Source organism: Eublepharis macularius, chromosome 7, assembly GCF_028583425.1.
Source record: "Eublepharis macularius isolate TG4126 chromosome 7, MPM_Emac_v1.0, whole genome shotgun sequence".
Classification (NCBI taxonomy): domain Eukaryota; kingdom Metazoa; phylum Chordata; class Lepidosauria; order Squamata; family Eublepharidae; genus Eublepharis; species Eublepharis macularius.
Window position 1 is genome coordinate 50301653 of NC_072796.1, and position 20993 is coordinate 50322645.

The 20993-nt window shown below is 39.9% G+C and overlaps 1 protein-coding gene across 2 annotated transcripts in view; it reads right to left on the minus strand.

Annotated features, from left to right (window-relative positions):
- Positions 1–20993, minus strand: part of NFATC1 (nuclear factor of activated T cells 1) — a 179511-nt gene that overhangs the window by 17823 nt on the left and 140695 nt on the right. The gene's annotated exons all lie outside the window — the stretch shown is intronic.

The window sequence follows — 20993 nt, forward strand, 5'->3', positions numbered from 1 at the left end:
AATATCACAGTCACCAAAGGGCATATCCACACAGGACTGGGATGGGGGAAGCTTTAATGAATGGATCAGAGTCCTGAAAGCCATACACAAACATGTGCAACACAAAGAGATTGTCTTGTAGCCCATGCAGCAGCCAGGGTAATTATGGAGAAATGGTGGAATGGCATACTTCACACAAAGAAAGAGCAACACAAAATCTTAAAGTTGTTGAACTGGGAAAATGAGACATTCCTGTGTGGATATAGCCTAAGTAATTTCTTTCATTTCATGCTTCTAATTGATTCAGGATGGTTATGCTAACAGGCACTCTGGTTCTGATACAAAACTGTTGTGAGAGCAGAATTCAAATAATATAACAGAATTGCAGGATTTTAAAATAATTGACACTTTGTGGTTAAAATAAAACCAGATGGAATTAAGTGGAGCTCATAGTATGGTCAAGGACACGTCATCTTACTGCAAACATCTGGTGTCAATGATAGGTTCACACCGATTCTTGTCACATGACACCTGGGCATATCACTTGTCAGCAGACATTCTGCACCCACCACCAGCACACTCAGTGCTTAAAGATTTCCTATTTAGTTCTTGTCTTTTACTAGCAATATATGACATTCTCAAGGCCAAATGGCTACACTGTACAGCCTAATCCTTTGCATGTTTACTCATAAGTTCAGTCAAGTTCAGTGAGCCGTACTCTAAAACAAGCAAGCATGGGAAACATAGTACCAAAGATGCAAGAATTAACTGTTCTGTTCTGCTTCCTTCTAGTCTGATTTCATCTGGAGTATCGTGTCCAGTTACAGTGCTCCTCTTTAAGATTTAGAAAAACCGAGGCGGAGCACCAGAGGAGACCACTGAAGATAGTTAGGGTCTGGAAAATACATCCTATGAGGAAAGGTTAAAGGAACTGCATATGTCTAGCCTGGAAAAGGAAGACCAAGGGATGAAGGACAAGAATGTTCTCTTGAACTACCTGAAGGACTATCAAATGGAAGAGGACAAAGTCTTGTTTAGGGGTGTGCAGTTTGGTTCAGAATTCAACTTAAAATATGAAATTTTGGCTGATAAGCTAAAATCTGGGTATACTGAATTTTTAGTAAAAATTTGGTAAAATTCAGCCATTGTTTTCTATGGGAATATCACTCTGGAGGCTATCTGGTGGGCTGGGGGGGGAGTCATTTTTCAACCAAATTTCACCAAATTTGGAGGAAATGTACTCCTAACTGTCCTCTAAAGACCCCCCCCCCCAAATTTCAGGAAGATTGGCCCTCTGAGGACCAATTCTATGGACTCCTGAACAAGATGCAATCCTAAACAAAAACTGAAGGGAGTTCCTTGTACTTGTGGCTGGGTACTGCTTGGTTCTGTTCTGTGGTGTTTCCCCACTGGCTGAACCTTGTGCCTGGCTGCCATGAATGACAGTGGGTTAAGAGTCAAACTACATGAGACAAATTACATGTGTATGACACATGAACGCACTTACACATGTTTCTCTATTGCTTTCCCATTCACTCGCACACTGCAGTCACACTGCACTCAATCCTGTGCTTGGACTGGCATGTGTCTCTTCCCCATACCTCCCAGACGAGAGATGGTATCTCATGATGCACCTTATCTTCACACATGCTTAAACCTTCCTCTGCAGCTTTTCTGAGAGGGAGACTTGTTTACTCAATTGGACTTATAAGGGAAAAAACCCTGTCGGGTTTCTGGGGGAGGGGGTAAAAACGGAGGTTCCATACTTCTACTGAGATCTTGCAGCTCGGCCTGCCAGGAAGGAGGGCATCTATGCAAAGGGGAGTAGGCAATCCCCACTTTGGGAGCCATGGCAGCGTTTCTTGCAGTCAGCCAGAATCAACTCTTTCCTGCTTGTTTGTCCCCAGCTATCTCTGATCTCCATTATTCCCTATAGTGAAAACTATGAGGGCTATCCAGGGGGATGGGTGTGGCATTTTCCAAAACAAATCTACAACATTTTCAGGGGACCTACTGCTAACTGTCCTCTAAAGACCCCCCAAGTTTCAGGGAGATTGGACCTTGGGAAGCCATTTTGTGCCCCCCGAAAGAAGGTGCCCTCACCCCCCCCCCATTTCAGGAAAAAAATGACAGCAACTGGAGAAACACACAGATCATGCCTTCCCTAGGATCCAATTTCCCTGAAACTTGGGGGGGGGGGGTCTTTAGAGGATAGTTAGCAGTAGGTCCCGTGCAAATTTGGTGTATTTTGGACCTTGGGGAGCCATTTATGGCCCCTCAGCCACCCCATTTCTTCCTACTGCAAGGGAAAAATGACAGTAACTGGAGAAACACATAAATCATGCCTTCCCCAGGATCCAATCTCTCTGAAACTTGGGTGGTCTGGTCTTTAGAAGACAGGAGTACGTCTCCTTCGTGGATTTTGGACCCTGGGGAGCCATTTTATGCCCCCCCCCAAAGAAGGTGCCCTCAGCCACCCCAACTGGAGAGCAGCAGGAGGAAGTTAAGGGGGGAGGAGGGTGTAGGAAGGAGGAGTAGGGACGCATCGTTGTCAGCTAGAAAACGAGAGAATTTAAAACATTAAAAGCAAAACACTCTTGAGTGTAAGCTAGACCTAAGGGCAAAAAGAGGGGAAAGGGAAGTGGAAGCTGCCCAAAACCGACACTCTGCAATGGCGACTCACTGATTATCACCATGGTCACTTGCAACTGTGACTACACCAGTTATCCGACACGTTCATGGACTAGGGCTACAGGACACGTGTTCACTGGGGGTAAAATGGACATGGGCAGGTAGGAACAGACGATTCTAGGCACTCACATAGCGTTGTGTAATGTGTCTCGTCTAGTTCTGCTCTAAGATGCTTTAGTTTGGTTTGGGTAGAATGTGTGTAATTCTCTAATGTGATATTGGTCCCCTTGCTTCACTTTGGTTCTGGAGGGAAATTCCATTCCCTTACTTCAGTTTGCTTCTGTTGGGCTAAGTTGCAACAGTGTCTCTTGCTTCACTTGGTTCTGGGGGTGAATTCCATTAACTGCTTCAGTTTAGTTCTGTTGGGCTTTCTCTGGGAAGAGTTCAACATGCATTTGGAAGTGTATCTTGGCCATGGCAGCCTTGCCTGTGTGTTTCTGCAACAGGAGTCAGCTGACTTTTTCCCCATAGGAAACAATGGAGTGGCTGGGGGCACACTGTTCAGGGGCCCATAGAATTGGTCCCCAGAGTCCAATCTTCCTGAAACTTGGGTGACTTTAGAGTGTAGGTCTTTTGCATATTTGTTAGAGTTTGTTTTAAAAATGCCTCCCCAGCCCTCCCTAGGATCGCCCAGATATTTTTCCCTATAGGGAATAATAGAGAGTGGTTGGGGGCACCTTTTGAGAGGCCCCCAAGCTCCAATCTTCATGAAACTTGCTAGGTTTTTAGAGGACCGTCAGAAGTAGGCTCCTTCCAAATCTGATGGGTTGGGCAAAAAATGACTCCCCCAGCCAACCAGATAACCCCCAAAGTGATTTTCCCATAGAAAACAATGGTCATCGTTTTCTGAAATAGCCAAACTGCATTAGAGAATCAATTCGGAATTCAGGGAATTCTGATTTCCCCCCCGCCCCTCAGATCTGGTAAAAAACAAACGAACTAGATTTACCATTTTTTTCTGTGCATGCCCCTAGTCTTGTTTTCTACTGCTTCTTATGGCAAGACTATATTTAATAGGCATCAGTTACAGGTGGGTAGATTGTGACTGAACATTAGAAACCTCCTAAGAGTATCAGCAATTTGATACTGGAACCAACTACATAGAGGGATGGATAAGCTTTCTTTCATTGGCAGTCTTCAAGAAGATGCTGGACAACCATCTATCAGTTTGGGTCTTCCTGCACTGAGCAAGGAGTTGGACAAGTTAGCCTAGAAGACTCCTTCCAACTCTTTCATTCTTCTCTATGGATCTAATATTGCAGTTTATATGTTGTTGTTTTTCTTGGTATTTTTCAGCAGAAGACAGCTTTGCTTATTGCCTATTTCTTCAACCAAATTACCAGCCTACCTATGTTTGGAAACTCCAGCTGCTGCTACTGCTCTGCAAGGTGGCATCAGGACCCTTGAAAACAATAAAGGTATAAAGAATGATAAAAGTAAAAGAAGAGAGGGAGACAGTTTGACTGTCATATAAACTGTTTGGGGGACATCTGACACTACTAACCTGATCATCACCAATATTTTTCACCAACAAAAAAACATACGAATGAATTGCATCGTTTGGGTTGGGGACTGGCAACTGGCAGTCTCTGGGCAGCTACCAGCTGTCCCCTACATGCCTGCCCCTTAATTTAAAATGGAAAGTGTTCCTGTCACGGAAAATTAAAAGCCTTGCAGAAGTCAGATTTACAGTAGTAGGATAGTAGCATAAATTTCCAGCCAGTTTTTTTACTACTTGGCTGAGGAAGAGTTACTATTGGATAGGTAGGAAAGGGGATATAGTGGACTCATGTGTGAATATGTAGCAAAATACAGCTCTCTCTCATGCAACCCAGCCCCCTTCAACATGACAGTTATGGTAGACTCCCTAGAACATTCCCACTTACTGGAAAGAGGCCACAATCTACTGAAAGAGCCGAAGAGCTGGAAAGTAGCTCACATTCCTTCACTGACAGCCATGTCTAAGCATTTGAGACCAAATTTTCAAAGTGATCTTCTGGAAAAGACCCACTGAAGGAGATTAGGCAGAATTCTCTGAACGTTAAAACTGCAAGATGCTACTCCCCCACCCCCCAATCTACTTAAAATTCTGGAATTACTCATACTTTTTATATATTATACTTATCCAATCAATCCCCTACACCCATGGCCAGCAGTAGGATGAATCAAGGGTATTTGCTCCTTTGGCTCATCCCAAAATCTCCTGCCGCTGTCTAATCCCAAGTAGGAAGAAAATTAATTTTCAAGCCCAATTCAAACAACAGGAACGACTCAAACCCTTTTGTGGTGCGCTTTTAAAGCAACTGCAGTCTGCCACTGAGGTTCTCCAACTTCTGGAGAAAACAGCTCATGTGGTATTGGAATTAGAGAGTTACAATGTGGCATCCTGGATAGGGGTTGTGCTGCAGTATATAAAGCTTTATGTGAAATTCCACGCACTTTGGTCAACTATGAGGCAGTTTAAGCCATAAAAAACTGTGCTTACTGAACATAATAAGAGCAGCTTTTAAAACAGAAGAATTGCAGTGAACTCAACTGGCTGCCTATATTAGAGCTGCAGCACTTATCAGAATTTGTTCAAGAAAGCAAAACTCCCAATTCTCTTGTATAGAAGACAGTAAAGGATTATTATATTTGGAAGACCTTATTCTGCAAAGCGACTCTTCCAAGGAGCTAGATAAACTCGGCTCTTTTGTGTAACAAACAAACAAAAATATGCAGTTCACTTACTCCAGAGAAGCTGAAATTAACTTTAAGTGAAAATCCATGAAACAGTTAAGCACTTGCACCTCTAAGCAAGTGCCAATGGAAATAGTTAAGGGCACTTCGTTCCGTGCAAATTGAAAGAACAAAAATTCAAAAGTACAGGTATTTGTAGTGATTTCCAGAGAGCTTTCTCAGGGATAATATCCAGCCTCTTCACTATCCATGCAGAAACTATTGCAGATAAAATAATACAACATACACAAAGTGGAGAAGAGCCTTCAGCATTGTGTCATGGAGCATGTGAGTACATGCTCAGGCAGTTTGAAGAGTCTTAGAGCAGAACTACAAGTGACAAAAGGCACAGATTGGACACTTGTCAGCTTCCCTCCAGTTTTGATGGGAAATGTAGGCATCCTAGTCTTGAAGCTTGGCTCTCTAACTGCTGTCCAATGGACTTTTCAACTGTCACTTGTCCAACATTCCGCCAAGCTGCCTACATTTCCCATCAAAACTTGAGGGAAGCTGACAAGTGTCCAATCTGTGCCTTTTGTCACTTGTAGTTCTGCTCTGTCAAAGAAGAGATGTTACAAGGACTATGCAAATATTTTTCATGCGAGAAATGCTGGTGGATATGTTCATATGCTTAAGTTTCTGATACTCCAGCAGATACTTCCAACATATTTTTATATGTCCATGAGGACTAGGGACATATGCTGCAGACTTTCAAAGCTGTATGGGAAAGAACTGTGATTACAGCTGAATGCTTCTTTGAAGCCAATCACACATGTGTAAAGAAGGCAAACTGTTTTCTTTGTGGAACTAATGCCTGCAGCAGAAACTGGAAGGCAACATCTTTTTAAAAAAGATGATAGCCTTAACATTACCTTTTTAATAGTTTCGTCTTTTTAAAAAAACTGGTTTATTATACAACTTTGATTTAAAAACATTCACTGTGCCACAGTTTTCACAAGACAGCATTAAACAAATTCTCATCTGGTGTAACTTCCATCGATATGCATGTTTCTGAAATACTTTCATTCCAGCCTGTTTTGGAAACAAATGTTAAGAAACAGAATCCTGGCACTGGGGGTACTGGTGGCGGTTTCAACTTGACAAAGAGGGAAAGTTTTAAAAAGAGTATCAGTGTTAACTGTTACTTAGGGAAATGGAAGAAGAGGGGCGAGAGTCGTGCATTTACCTGACTTTAGATGGAAGCTGTGCCAGACCTTGCTGAACTGCAAGTAGCTAATTAACAGCCAACTTTGAGCAGATGATCTCTTTAAATAATGTTTACAAAAATGGACTACCTTACTTTTCAAAAAACTTAAGGGATGAAAGTTTCATCCTGCTAAGACCAGGCAAATGACGTGGGGGTGGAACAGACACTATTTTCTCTTTCAAGACTTCAACTCTAGTGTTTGCCACATAATTTGATCCATTCAGGGACTTCTTCCAGCTATCTGCCAAGAGGAAATAGCTGTGTTGCACTGGGAGTCTGGGAATCCTAGCAAACAATCTCAAATCCATAAAATAATTGAAGTGTAGTTTTACTGAGCTGCTCAGTTCGATTTCTGATTTTTATTACAATGTCAACAAGTGTTTAATTTGTTTTTAACATTTAGGTTCTTAAATCTGAGTGATATACGGTAGTTTACAGCTTGCTGGCAAGGGCTACCATAGAAAAAAAAATTGAAAGTGAATATAAAGGCGGTACTAAGTTTGATATTATAAAGCAGGGAGCAGAGCCAAAGGCAGCAAGCAGCACAGTATTCTCAGTCCTAGCCAGCTTTAGGGACTGCTCAGTTATTGACATCAGTCGCTATGGGATACATTTCTCCACTCCTAACAAATCTCATCTGGAGACTGTAATTAAATAAGAAATATCTTAATATGTCATTTCTCTCCCCCCAAAACATTTACAGATGTTAAGTCAGGAGGCCATGCACCAAGCAGCACCACTCTCTTGCACAATTCCTATGAACTTCAGGAGACTGGGGGCAAGCCTGTGGAAGCAAGCGGGTCTGGTATACTGTGTTCCTCACTGCTAGTGTCTGGAGGCCCCATTGTCGACTCTGTAGTGATTTCATTAAGACCTGATTTTGTAGATGTGAGGGAGGAAATGCAGTTGATCATGTTCTATATCTCTGTATTTCTGAAAACGTGGCTTGTTTCAACATTGCAGTAGTGTGTTTTTATTTTATTGTAGATTTTAAGGGCTCCCCCAGCTCAGCAGTCCTGCAGAAAATAGATTTAACAGAAGTGTTTTCAAACAAATTACAGTAACAATGTAGGTTTTGGGTTTTAGTGAGTTTGCCATGTATTTTCTGTCCACATCTCTGGCCAGTGTCTTCTTTTTCAGGCACCGTTAAAAGCATTTCTAGAAATATAGTGAACAAACCTTTGAGACAATCTATTTTTATGTGTATGCCGGGCAGGAGAAAACAACAGCCAGAAAATGGAGGTGCTTTATAGAAGCTCTCGTCCCCAAGGAATTTTAAAAGGGGGCTTTCCTCAGCTGGCTGAAGACTGTTCAACAGAAGCCTTTGCTTGTGCTGACTGCACACGTGTCAGTCCCACTTCTGCAATGTTAACTGAAGTGGAACTTTTTCTCAGAGCCAAGCACTTCATGATTTACACAGCCATATCAAATATCTCTGGAGTACACTGGAAGAAGGTGATGGCTAAAACTTCAGTCCTGACATTTGCAACCCAGACACAGTTGTCTTGATTGAAGCCCCCCCTCCCCCTCCCTGCTTTGTTACTGGCTTTGATTGGAGCCAGAGCCTTGAGTAAATCAGAGGCATTTCTAGATTTTTCTGAGAGCCATGAGCTCTAAGTGTTTTCCGGTACCTACTTCCTGCCATATCTAAAACAACAGCAGCTGCATGGCCTGATAGAGAAGCATCCCAGAACACAAATTTGCACAAATTGGATGGGAAAGGGAAAAAAAAGCAAAAGAAAGAAGACATTTATTCTGGGAGCTGATAATGCACACATACATGTGGCATCTGATTTGTTGTTGCCTATGATAGCCCTCTATACTGAGAGAGTAACGAAGACAGAATGAAACCAAGCCCTTTGTTGTGACCATGGGAATAGTAAGTTTCCATCCTTGCTAGGATAACAGATAATGCTACAGTGTACTTTTTCTATTGTACTGAATATCAAACTTTGATTAGCTAATGTCTCCAAAGGACAGATAAGTGAGGATAAGTGACTCAGACTCTAAAAGCTTACTTATTTTCATGCTTACTGTGGCCACAGCTGTTTGGAAGTTGTTTTGTAAGTTTCCAATAAGGGAGAATTGAAATGTGCAAAAAAACAAACAAACCCCCCCCCCCCCCAGATATCCCTCAGAAAGATTCCAAATAATGAGTGGAAGGTTTAGTGGAAAAAAATAAAACATTTAAACAATATTATTGTTGACTTTTTCTCGGCCACTAATTTCCAAATGGTGGGGAAGAACATACCAGTGCTTGGCAAGAACCTGATGGCTGAGTTGTGATGCTCAAAGCAGGCTTAGTAAGCTGCTGGCAGGGATGCAGTGTAGTAAGTGATGAGTAATTTTCACACCCTACAATAGAACCAGGAGGGGGAAACCCAAAGATGGTATCCCATGAGTCAGAAAAAAGACTGCCCAAGGTTGGAACAAAAGGATATAGGTACTATAGTAATTTCAGGAATTAGGTAGCATCATACAATTCAAGGAATTTATTGCCCGCCTATGATAAAACACTTCACTTCCTAATCTTTGGTATCAGTGATATCCTTTGAGCAGCTCTTATGACTCATTCACTTACTTCAACCCAGCCCCAAAGGTTCTCCATTCTGAAGAACTTAGGACAAGGTCAGATGTGAAGAAGCAGGTCTGCTTTGCTTTGCTCATTGGTAAGAGGTAGAACAATCTTAAGATAATGTGTCGGGAGCAAATATTTTCCTCCTCCTGTCACTGAAGCTTTTAAGATGGACAGAATAAGAGAGAGGCCTGCTTTTGTGAACTCTTCCCTCACTTACACATGTTCAACCTACCAAAGGTTGAAGAACACTTCCACGAACCAAGGAACACCTTTCCTTTCCTTTCCTTTCCTTTCCTTTCCTTTCCTTTCCTTTCCTTTCCTTTCCTTTCCTTTCCTTTCCTTTCCTTTCCTTTCCTTTCCTTTCCTTTCCTTGTACAGCTCTTTTGGCCATGGCCTTAAGCCTGATCCTGCATTAACAAACAAAAAACAAAATACTAAAACTACTATTACCAATAATAGTGATAAAAGAATCTCACTCCAATCACAAAAAATTCCTAATTTTAGGATGGATTACTAAAAGGTAGGATGCCAGTGACCTGGTAATGTATGGGTCCTTATCTTGTAAAAGAAAAGAAAGGCTCCAATTAATATTTGTGAGCTCATTCTTCTCAAGTATCAAAGTAATCCATCTTTGTCTCTCCTCACTAAAATTTGGGCATTCAATAACTAGATGAGCTAAGGTGCCTATTTTCCCTGTATTATAGAAACATTCTGAAAAGGGAATTCTCAAAAAGTGACCTTTCATTTCTGGAGTTAATACAGCATTCAATCTAGCAACCAAGAAAATATCTCGGTATCAACATGGACTTTAAATATGCTGGTAAAGTATCTGGAGGTTTGAGTCCATTGTAGGCAAGGGAACAGACTCTTCTTGCTCGCTGATTTGTGCTTCTGAAATCTAGCAGCAGTAACTGCTTTTTGATTCTTTGGAATGTGGTTTTCTCACTTCCTTCAGAAAGTAGTAAAATTGGAGTAAAGCCTAATTGTTCTAGTCTCTGATCAACCAGTCTCTTCTATTTACTCTGGAAGAGATCTTCTCTAACCAAGGAACTTATTTGAGGTGAAGGCCCTTGGTTATGGAAGAGGGGAAAGTCACAGATACCTCCAACCTGGTGAGGAATGCATGACGTTCCAAAGCAGCAATTTTTAAATAATATCCTAATGAGATTCCCTTTGTCTAGGTCTCCTCTGGGGTCAATGAAAACAAAGATAATGAAAACTGTTGTCTGTTAGCCAATGATGGCGCACAGAAAAAATAAGCTGTAGGACTGTACATAATGTACGTCACTTTGAAAATCTTACTCAGCCATCCCAGGTGCTTGCCACAATGTGTTGTTTTCATACCAACCGTCCCCCATATTGTGATACCTCTACAACATGGTTGTGTAAGGAACATGTGTTTGCCTTGGTTTATATCATGTAAGGAAACTTTTTAAAAAAATGACATTTAGAAAGTTCATTGAAAATTAGTAACCTGCCAAAAATCAGGATGAGAATATCACGAAGGGTAAATCTCATTTATTTTCAGCGAATATGCTCTCTTATCAGTGTTCTCTACTTTTCTGTCCCACTTGATGTGACTTCCTAAAAATAATAATAACCCCCATATTAGAAGTCAGGGAAAGCAACATTTATGAGTCTCTTTAGGGAAACTAACCATGCTTTAAGTTTGGTCCAATAGGATTCATACTAGGTAATCCAAACTTTAGTGGGAAGGAAGGCTTGGGATGGAAGCTGACTTTGAGAAGACAAGTACTTTGACAATAATATTCAAGTAAGATTTGTGCCAGCTACATATATTTTCCAGCATTGCATCATATTCTCTCACTGATATATCATACCTTGATGGATGATATTTGTTTTAAGTTCCTCCAAAATTTTGGGGGCACAGAAGAGACTGTTAGTAGCCAAGCTTCAGTCATTACTGGAGCGAGAAACAAGATGGTATGTTTCTGTTTCTATTTCTGCCCAAAGTTTTAGCCGCAGCTAGATTTATGTGCAATGTAAAAAAGAGAACAACTGCTCACTACTGGATGTAGTTCCTGAGTGTACCCAGTTAAATTTCTATAGCTGAATTAAACACACTCAAGCTTAGTAAAGCCTTGCTTGGCATTTCCACTTTCAATGGTTCTCCTTCTCATATTCATTCAGTTTTCATTCAGGACTGGATACAAAGAGTTTTGAGCTTCAATCATCTTTAGTAGGAGCAGCACACTAAAGAACTTGTTAGCTAATTCTTAATGTTTGTCTCAAACTGTAGTGCTGTAGACTTCAAAATGAAAAAAGTGTTAAAATCTCACATACATGCAAAAGTGATTAAGGAGAGCAATTTTCAGGCAGAAGTCATATTGGCCTGCAGTAGAAGAGCAAGAACCGCATCCTGTAGCATCTTAAAGACCAACACCCTGGAAATTTTGTTGGTCTTTAAGATTCTACTGAACTCAAATCTTGCTCTAAGAAGAGCAAGTTTCTTTTTTAGTGTTTAAATGAAGAGCAAGGGCAGTTTTGCTCTACAGATACCTAATATGTTTCTTGAAGATTACTATGCAGGTACTTCCCCAAATTAATGCTAAATATATAGTTGAAAATGTGTGGGTGGCTATCTTCTCTGCTTTCTGTTTCAATTATATTAGCATGGTCTTTCCCCATTATGATTCAAGAGGCCTACATTGCAATACTGCAAAATGCAGTGAAACATTCATTGCTCCAGTACTTTATAAACTAGCAGTTCAAGAAGTGCATATGTACTGGATCCAATAACCCCAACCAGTAATCTGTTGAACAACCCAAACGTTTCATGTGAGCCACCAGGATCTTACCCAGAATTTGGAAAACACAATATGGACACATGTACAATTGCTTCCATTTACTAATCTTTACAAACCCAAATTGATGAATGACATGTTTATTCTCTGCCTCATGTGCAAACATTTGTGTAAGACACTGATTCTAATGAAATATGTTGATGTTTTGTTCGGTCTTTGCTTTTCATATAGGTGCATTTTATTCTGCCTAAATCTACTAAATTACTTATTCCTAATCAAGAAAATCCTGCACAAACTAAACATCTAACTGATGTTATGTATGATTTATGTTCTTTGTGTGTGATTATAACCACCTTTGGCTATATGCAATAAATGCTAGCATTCATTCATTCAACACCTGTCACAAAACCTCATTTCAAAACTATGGGTCTTCTGTTGAACAAAAAACATTTTTTTCCACAGCAAGAAAATGAGCACAGTCCTAGGTTGGCAGAGGATCAGTCAGCTGTAGGATAGCCACTAAATTTACCTCTCTCAGAAAAATTATCCACAGAGAACTTTGCACTTAGATACTCAAAAGCAGCCACACATGATACAATCCTTTTTTAAACCCAAGAAAAGGCTGAACAGCCAAGAGTTTTGTGCTTATGTATATGTGGCCTCAGCCTCCATGCCCTGCTGTTGGCCCTCCAAACTAACTGGTTGGCCACTGTGAGAGACAGGATGCTGGTCTGATCCAGCAAGTTTCTTTTTGTATGCCTTCAAAAACAAAATTTTTAAATCATGCAGATAAACTAAGAACTTTTATTCAAAAGAACTATAAGTCTGTATAGAATTTTCTAAAAATTCTGTACTGAAATTTATATATGTGGCATTCTTACAGCTGTAACATACAACAATGAACATTTTGCATGATGGATGGAATTTAAATTATTTGAGTCATGCTATTTAATCTACAAGAGATGCATAAACACACTTCTTTGCATTTTATATTCCCTGCAATTAACAATGATATGGCATGTATGGTAGTATCTTAAAATGTCAGCTATATTAAAACAGTTTAAAAAGATAATAAATTGGAATATCAAGACAATTTTATTGGCACTCCTAAATACATTCTAATTCACTAAATAAGTACATTTGGGGCTTTTCTGCATGCTTGACTTATTCCTGATTTTTTCAGCAGTCGATCCCCAGGCCTTGGAATTGGTTTGGGTATGGTTCATCTGTGCATCTGCTCTCCCTTTGCATTTTTACAGTTGTGGAGCCAGTTTATTTTATTCTGCACGTGCCTGAAATAATCAGGATTTTCAAGTGAGAGCGCTGTTGTCATTGGTTGCATAGCGCCCCCCTCTTAATTTTTTTAGTATGTATATAACGTTATATCAATATAAGGGCTGAATTTGTTTTAAAAGATAAAAAATGAATACATGAGAAAGTCTTTGCATGGGGAAGCTTAAAAAGAGAGTTGCTCCACCACCGATATCTGTCCCCCACCACACTCTAAACTGGAGACTGCTGTCTAGGTTGACCCAGAGATAGGAGATGGAGGCTGGCACCAGCAGGGCAAACTGCTGGAATTGCCCAGGATACTCCAGGAAGAAATTTTTGCTCTTTTCCTAAGGTCGTACCCAGTGGGGGAGAAAATCTCATTTGTTATCTGACACAGACACACATGTGTCCTATGAGTTTCATTATTTGCCCTTGCTTCAAAGAACATACGCTCCAAGGTGACAAAGCGAAGTTACCTAGACATTTCCCAGCTCTACATCCTATTCTTTGCATATTTGCTGATTTATAGTCTGTACACAATTTGTATCCCTCATTGTTGAGGGTAATGTACATTTGTAACAGCCAAAGGCTATATACAATAAAGTGAACTTGAAAAAGTAATTCTCTATCCTTTTACCTTTCAGAGATATATGAGAAAAGACATATCTCTACAATGAAATGATACAATGGTAAGTCGATATAATGTTAAGAAAATGACTATTTAAAAAAAGATAGAAAACAAAACTAGAAAGGGGAGGGAGGAAGATGGGTGGGGGAGGTTTGATGATGACAAAACATCTAATAATTGAAAAGTAGGTTGAAGGTGATAGGTTGGAGGAGGTGGGTAAAGAAACATTACATACAAGGAAAAATGGATTCAAAATTGGCTTCTGGAAAAAGATTGGGGTAAAAGTAGTCTCAAAAGGGGGGGAAAAGGGAAAAAAACAAAAACAAAAACAACCACCACCACGCAAAAATTAAAGGCAAAAAATGCTTGCAGGGGATAAATTGAAGGAGCATGGGGCCAGAACTGGCAGGAAAAAACTCTGCAGAAACCTTCTTGCATTATGTTGCACAAATACATAAAGGAAAAAAGGGCAGAGTTTTTGCATTATTCAAAAATGGGGTAGCCCAAAACATTATGTATACTTATTACAATTAAATGTGCCATTTGAACAGATCACCAGTACATGAACTGACATAAACAAACCTATTGCTGAACTGATTTGCACACAGGAGATAATGGGCATGGAAATTCCTGAAGATGTGGGAATTTCCTATACACATCTGTCCATATATTACTGCTGCATTTCTGCTCATTTTGGTGTGCCATATTCAAAATTTTGGGAAGAGATTTAGAACTTCAAAGGACATCATTCTGTTGTAGGTTGAATATATCTCATACTACAGCAATAAGAATGTACATGTTTCATGGGAAATGTGACCCTGAAAAAATTTCACAGGCGTGTAGCCCTGTCCCCAGTAACAAAATCTTCACACAGCTTCTCCAGATACTTTTATTTTGGCTGTAAATACATTTCAAAATGTATAATGACTTTGCAAAATATTAACAAAGTCCCTTTCATTTGTTGATATGGCAATTAGTAGGAATTTAAAAGGACTTTACATGGACAACTCCAGTGGCTTATTGTACTGGGCTGGAACCCATATATTTTACTCACTTAATCCTATTAAAAACAGCTATTATGCCACCAGCAATCACATCCACTCCATTTTGTGTGGAGATTAGTCTAAAAATATGTCACATGCTGTGTGCAACCTTCCTTTGCTGTTGTTATGTCATGGTATTCATGCATTCTTAAAAAGTAAAGGGGAAACAGTTATCTGAGCATACTGACACCTGATGAAAATTCTATGAGAGAAATGAGAGATCAATTTGGCATGGAAATAAACTATAGAGCCTATAGACTAAAGGAACCTATGCTAATGCAACGAAGGGGAACACAGAGAGGATGGTGTCTGAAGTGTGGTGCTAAGGCATGGGAGACCTAGACGCTTGCTGACTGAAGGGTCAAAACAAGTAGGGTTCGGAGCAGCCGGGCCTGAGAGAAAGATGAGTGGACAAAGCAAATGGAGAATGAAAACGGAGGTTCAGCAAAGGAAAAGGGGTCTACTCTGCAGACAATACTGCCTAGGGATAGCAGAGCCTGACTATATATTGCTTTGAGTGCTTATCAGAAAAGCGGTATGTAAGTATCTTCAATTTATGAATAATTTAGCAAGAAAAAGATGCAAACAAAGTTTGGAGGAACTGATGACAGAGCTGAGGAAGGAGAGAAGCCCCTGAAGGCACTGAATTTCAAAAACTGACGTGAAACTTGACAATAGGTTTATAGCTTAAAAGCTTGTAAGAGGAAGTTGAGAAATATATCTTGGTGTCTAAGCTAATCTTAGCTACATTTACTTTTTTGCATCCACCCCACATTATTTCTCTTCTTTTAGACTTGGAGCAAACATTCTTCCCTCATTTTTTTCTTTTCTTTTCTCCAAATGTAAGAAAAATAATCAAGGTAGCCATAAATCATATTTAAAATCTTTAAAGGAACCTGGGAATATTTGAGGAAACTGAAGGAACGAGTTTGGAAACATAACACAACTTTAGTCACTGAATGTAGCTCCTATATCCAGTTCTCATAAGCTCGTGATCAGTTCTGTGGTTGCATTTGTAACCAGCCTTCTTATTAAATAAAAGTGGTGACAAGTTACACACACCACTATATCCCCACTGACTTATCCACTTTGTGAAAGATGACTATCTGGTCTCTCGACGTTGCTTTCGGATTCTGTTGCAATACCTACTGGTATTATTATTCTTAAATCTGAGCCCTCTGATGGTATTCCCAAACCTCACTTTTATTATGAAAACATTTGTAAGCTTTCCTGAATTACATCTAATGCTTTAAAAGCCTTCTCAATCCATTCCTTGTGATCTCTATATTTTTGCAGAGTGCAAAATCTGAACCTCAATGGATGTACACTGTGGGAGCTCTCTTTTAAGCATCGGCGCTCTTCTGTTTTTCGATGAGCTGAGGATGTGGCCTAAATAGGCATGTTTTCAGACAAAACTTCAAGTGTACTGTAGAAATCCCTCAATGAGCTACACAACCCTTGCTTTCATACACTCACATACTTCCAAATCCACAGCTTGAGAGACTTTGGAAGACCATGAAAGTCAGTGCACAAGGGATCTCTTAACTGCAGAGGTGGGAGAGGGTGTATGTGCAGGCTGGCTCTCTTCCACATTCCCCTCCTGGGGCATCTTGCAGTGTTATGGCCCTTATTGAATGCTTCAGGGATCTGCTATGGCCTTAAGTAGGGGATGTTTACCTCAATGCGTATGGGAAACCTAAAAAAAAAGAGCATAAATTGCTATGCTGCAATTAATCTGCTGCAAGGGTGAGAGTTCTTTGCTTTTAATAATAATATTACTGATGTTAATTAGCTTTTAATTAGACTTTAGAGTCTTCAAAGTGATTCATATGCATTATCTTTTAAAATGTAACCAAGCTTCTTTGACAGCACTAGTTACAATAACTGTCTATTTTTACAAAATGCTGTTGCCTTTAAAAAATTCTATTAATGGAGACCCCAGACAGTCTGAGAAGAGGGAGTCATCAAGAAAGTAGTTTAGTCTAATATTAGGCCTTGGAATGGTTTGCAGATTGAATTCATATTTACATAATAATTTTTAACAATTAATTAACAATAGTAGAGAAATTACCTTGTATTTTCCACTTTAGGAAAATAAAGCAGCAGCAGATGGATAAGAGGGAAAACGGCCCCACCATTAAGGCGACTGCGCGAGCATTCTGAAGCCAGATTTCAGATCTGCTGCCCTGGAGTGCTGTCTTATAGAGCTTTCTTTGCCTGACCTCATGTTTCTAAGAAACTCTAGTGTCGATAGATATCTTGAGAATATTCAGAAGGAACAGTTATGTATTTTACAGGCACATAATAGCACCACCACACACAGTTATATAAGTAATGAAGAAGAATGTTCTTAGCAATTCATAAATATAGATAGGAATTTTAAAAACTGTGTTTTATGGTAAAGCTTAACTGCAAAACATTTTGTTAATAAGTTAAAACAGCTATTTTCTAAATATTATTTTCAAAGCTTGCCCCCTCACCTTAAAACAAACTCATTTAGCCAATATATAGTATTCGTAAGATAACCATCAGGAATTGCAAAGATGTTTGGGGTGAGGGGGGTTGTGGCACTACTAGTTAGAGAGCTACTACTATCTTAGCTTCATTGGTAAGATTCCCAGTCTACAGGAATATGATACAGCAGCCATGTTAAAGGTAAGCAGGTTTAGGCCTAGTCAGAACTTGGGTGGGTGGACTACAAGCTCATGTATGCCACCTTGAATTCTAAGGAAGAAAGGCTGGCTATATATGTAATAAAATAAATTAGGTTGCATTCAGTATTCTCTGGTATAGACCTGCAGCCATTCTTTCATGGATGACATTTCTGATAATGTTGCTAGTGGTGCATTTTTCTCCAACTTGCCTTAAATTCTTATGCTTTTGAAACAAACCAAGAAAGCATGTGATGCCCATTTTGTCCTAACTCAAAATTCAAAGCTACTAAGCAACTGTAGTCAGAAATAATCCTCTGTGCTGCACCCGATTATCCTGAAACAGATGTTGGTGCGTGACTATCAGCAACTATGTTCAAACAATGCAACTATTCTGCATTTTTGACTGCTAACAATGGCCTGGAGAGGCTCTTTCTAAATCAAAAAGGAGCACTGCTATTTAATGGAGCAAAAGCAGGCCATTTTATCACTTAAAATACAGTAACACAATAGCTTGCCAACAGCTAGCTAAGTCTGCTATATATTAAATCATTGTCTACTTCCAGGAGTAAAACTGCTCCTTGGGCATGTTAGCAACATACAGGATTAGTTAATTTGATGAATGTAATTCCTGACAGATAGGTTGTGCTACTCTTTGTATCATGATATGTAACAAAGTGAAAGGAGCTGGAAGAAGACCAAGGCCAAAATCTGACCAAAAGACATACGAAATCTGAAAGGATTCGCAATAGGTAAGGCAGGCAGGCAAGCAGGCAAATGTTCGGCTTACCCTAGGAGGTCAAGGCCACAGTCTAGGGGATAAAAATGGCTATGTGATAGGGTATGCTTGGGGGGGGGCTGTTTTCTTTGTCTCACTAGTGCTAGCCACCAAAAGCAGGGCTAGTCGTGTAAGATTATTTCTTTTATCACTTTGATCAAGGAGTTGCTGGCTTGGGTTGGGACACAAGCCTTAGGCTCTGGACTCTGCCTTCTCTAGGCATTTTCTGATTTCCTTGGCACTTTCCAGTATATTAAACACTGGGACAGGAATAGGCAAAAACAAGGAAAGCAGCCATGGTATTGGCACTCTCCGTATAAACATGGTTCTTCCCCACAAGACTTCCCGGTGTGCAACAAACGCACAAAAAATTCATTTCAAACAAAGTGTCCTATTTCTTTTTTCTTGTTCTCTGCCCCTCCTGCCGATATCCCTCCAGCCTCCTTTCAACATGCTGTTTATCAGCCCTTCTCTGTCTTCTAAGTCTTCTCATGTGATTTCTTCCTGAGCGTATCCCACATCTTCCTCTGTGACACAGTGACAAATTATTTTGCTGGGTTCAGCCATTGCCAGCACTACAAGCAGTACTACAAGCTGAATGCCTGCACATTTATTAATGATCCAAACTATTTACCAGCCTTTACTCAGAAAAAAACTGTCCTCCAGCTCACAAGTCTAAAAATGGCTTAAAGGACCTGTTAACCCAACTACACAACTCTCAAGATTAAACACTGAGAATTTCCTCCCACTAAGGCTGGTGCCCACCCATGGTGTCCTGATCTGCTCCTAATAAAAAAAAGTGTGCCACAAGTACTACTGTTCCTCACCCCATTTGCAAAACTTATGCAATTGTTAGGAATGGCCAAGATCTTGATGAAAGAGACAGGCCCTCCCACTGGCCCCACTTTGGCTACAGGCCTACTTATGAAAAATAATGTCTCCAGAAGCATTTTTGTCAAGACAGGTCAGGTCATTAGAGTAACAAGAGTTTAAGCAGCTCCCACAGTGGCTGTGGACTGATCTGCCAACACTGTGCAGCTCTCCAGTGACGTTCCCCAGAAATATTTCAAACGAATATCATATTCCAGTGATGAATGCAAGCATCTGAACAATGCTTTCTCGGGGAAGAAAGCTTTGCTTCTGCACAATGTAAATTTTCTTTGGCACCAAACCAGGCTTATAAGCAAACAAATGTTACTATAACTTATGTGCAACCAGTGCTTATCCACTGAGCAAAATTAAAGGTTATTTTAAAATCTTTCCTATTTAGAATGGTATTAAGAAGAAAGGGAATGATTAAAATGTGGAAGTGAGCTGCAATAATATTTCCATTTGTTTGCCCAAGAATTATTTGGCTCTAATAGCACTGGCATTTAGTGTCACAGTGATCAGTACATTTGCTTAATTACAATTCTTCAGTGCAAAAAGTACCCATTGCCTGCATAATATTCCATCAGTTCTACAGGACTTCAACTTATAGCACGCTTGTTTCTTCCTTTCTTTTTCTACTTAGTGTCATTTGTTCACTACCCAAATAACTTTGAACATCATAAGTACAAAGGAGAGTTGAATGGTCTTCAGCCTTTTATTCTAAAACTTGCAATAATGAATCCTTAGAACAGCAGAAATCATGTTCATCCACAATGATTTGTTAAGATATGGACTTCTGCTCATTGCCAGGAAATCTGATGTGCCGTCTGGGATGTACTTTCTGTATATGCACCACTGTGGCCTTTGGACTTAGCCATCACCCTGGTACAGCTTGATTTAGTCATGGGCCCAACATTCTTGTATGGCTGCTTTTTGCAGGAAAAGATTAGTAATGATGACCAAACAGTATTTAGGGCTATTTGTCCACCATTACTTATCTTCTCATTGTAGAATTCTTGGTTGCATAGTCAGAGTTTGAAAACCATTGTCTTATATAATATTACATCTCCAATGGCTTGTCTGATATATCCATTGGAGATATCTCACTTTTCTTACCAAGCCCTCCCATTCCCGATTGTATCTATTGACAATATCATTATCTATCCCATTGATATTGCATGAAGACTTGGGCTTTATCTTCTCCCACACCTGTCATTAGACATACATTCTGCTTTGTGAACAAACTCCTTTTTCTTGCTATAAAAATTTGCTATACCCTTCATATTTATTTACTGGTGTTTTACTGTGCCACTGAGCTCTCCAAAGGGACCCAAAGCAGCTTACACAACTTTGCCGTCATACTTATTTGCGATGAGAATTTAAAGACTAAATGCATCCACTCAGCCTGTTACATTGGGAAAAGCCATTTTAGTGCTTACTTTTGTTTTGGTTTTTTTATTAATCCTTCTGCTTCCTCTGCAGTTCTGCCATATTTCTACTTTTTCCTTCCTTCAGCTGTGGTATCAGCTTTACAGAAGGGAGTGTGACTGAATTTTTCCAAAATGGATGCAGTGATCAGGATACCATTTGAACAGCCTTGCTACGTTCTGAGCAGCATTCCTGTCAGTAGAGGAAGTTGTGCATGTGTAGAGAATTACATCATAAAGAATGCCATGAGGCTATATGGGCCTCCATTCTAAAAGTTTGTGTCTTGAATTGGTTAGTGTCCACCTGATTTTCCTATTGCCTTCTTTTTCTTACTTTCTCTTATTCTTTTGCCCATGAGACTGCAACAAAGTAAAGAGGGAATGGG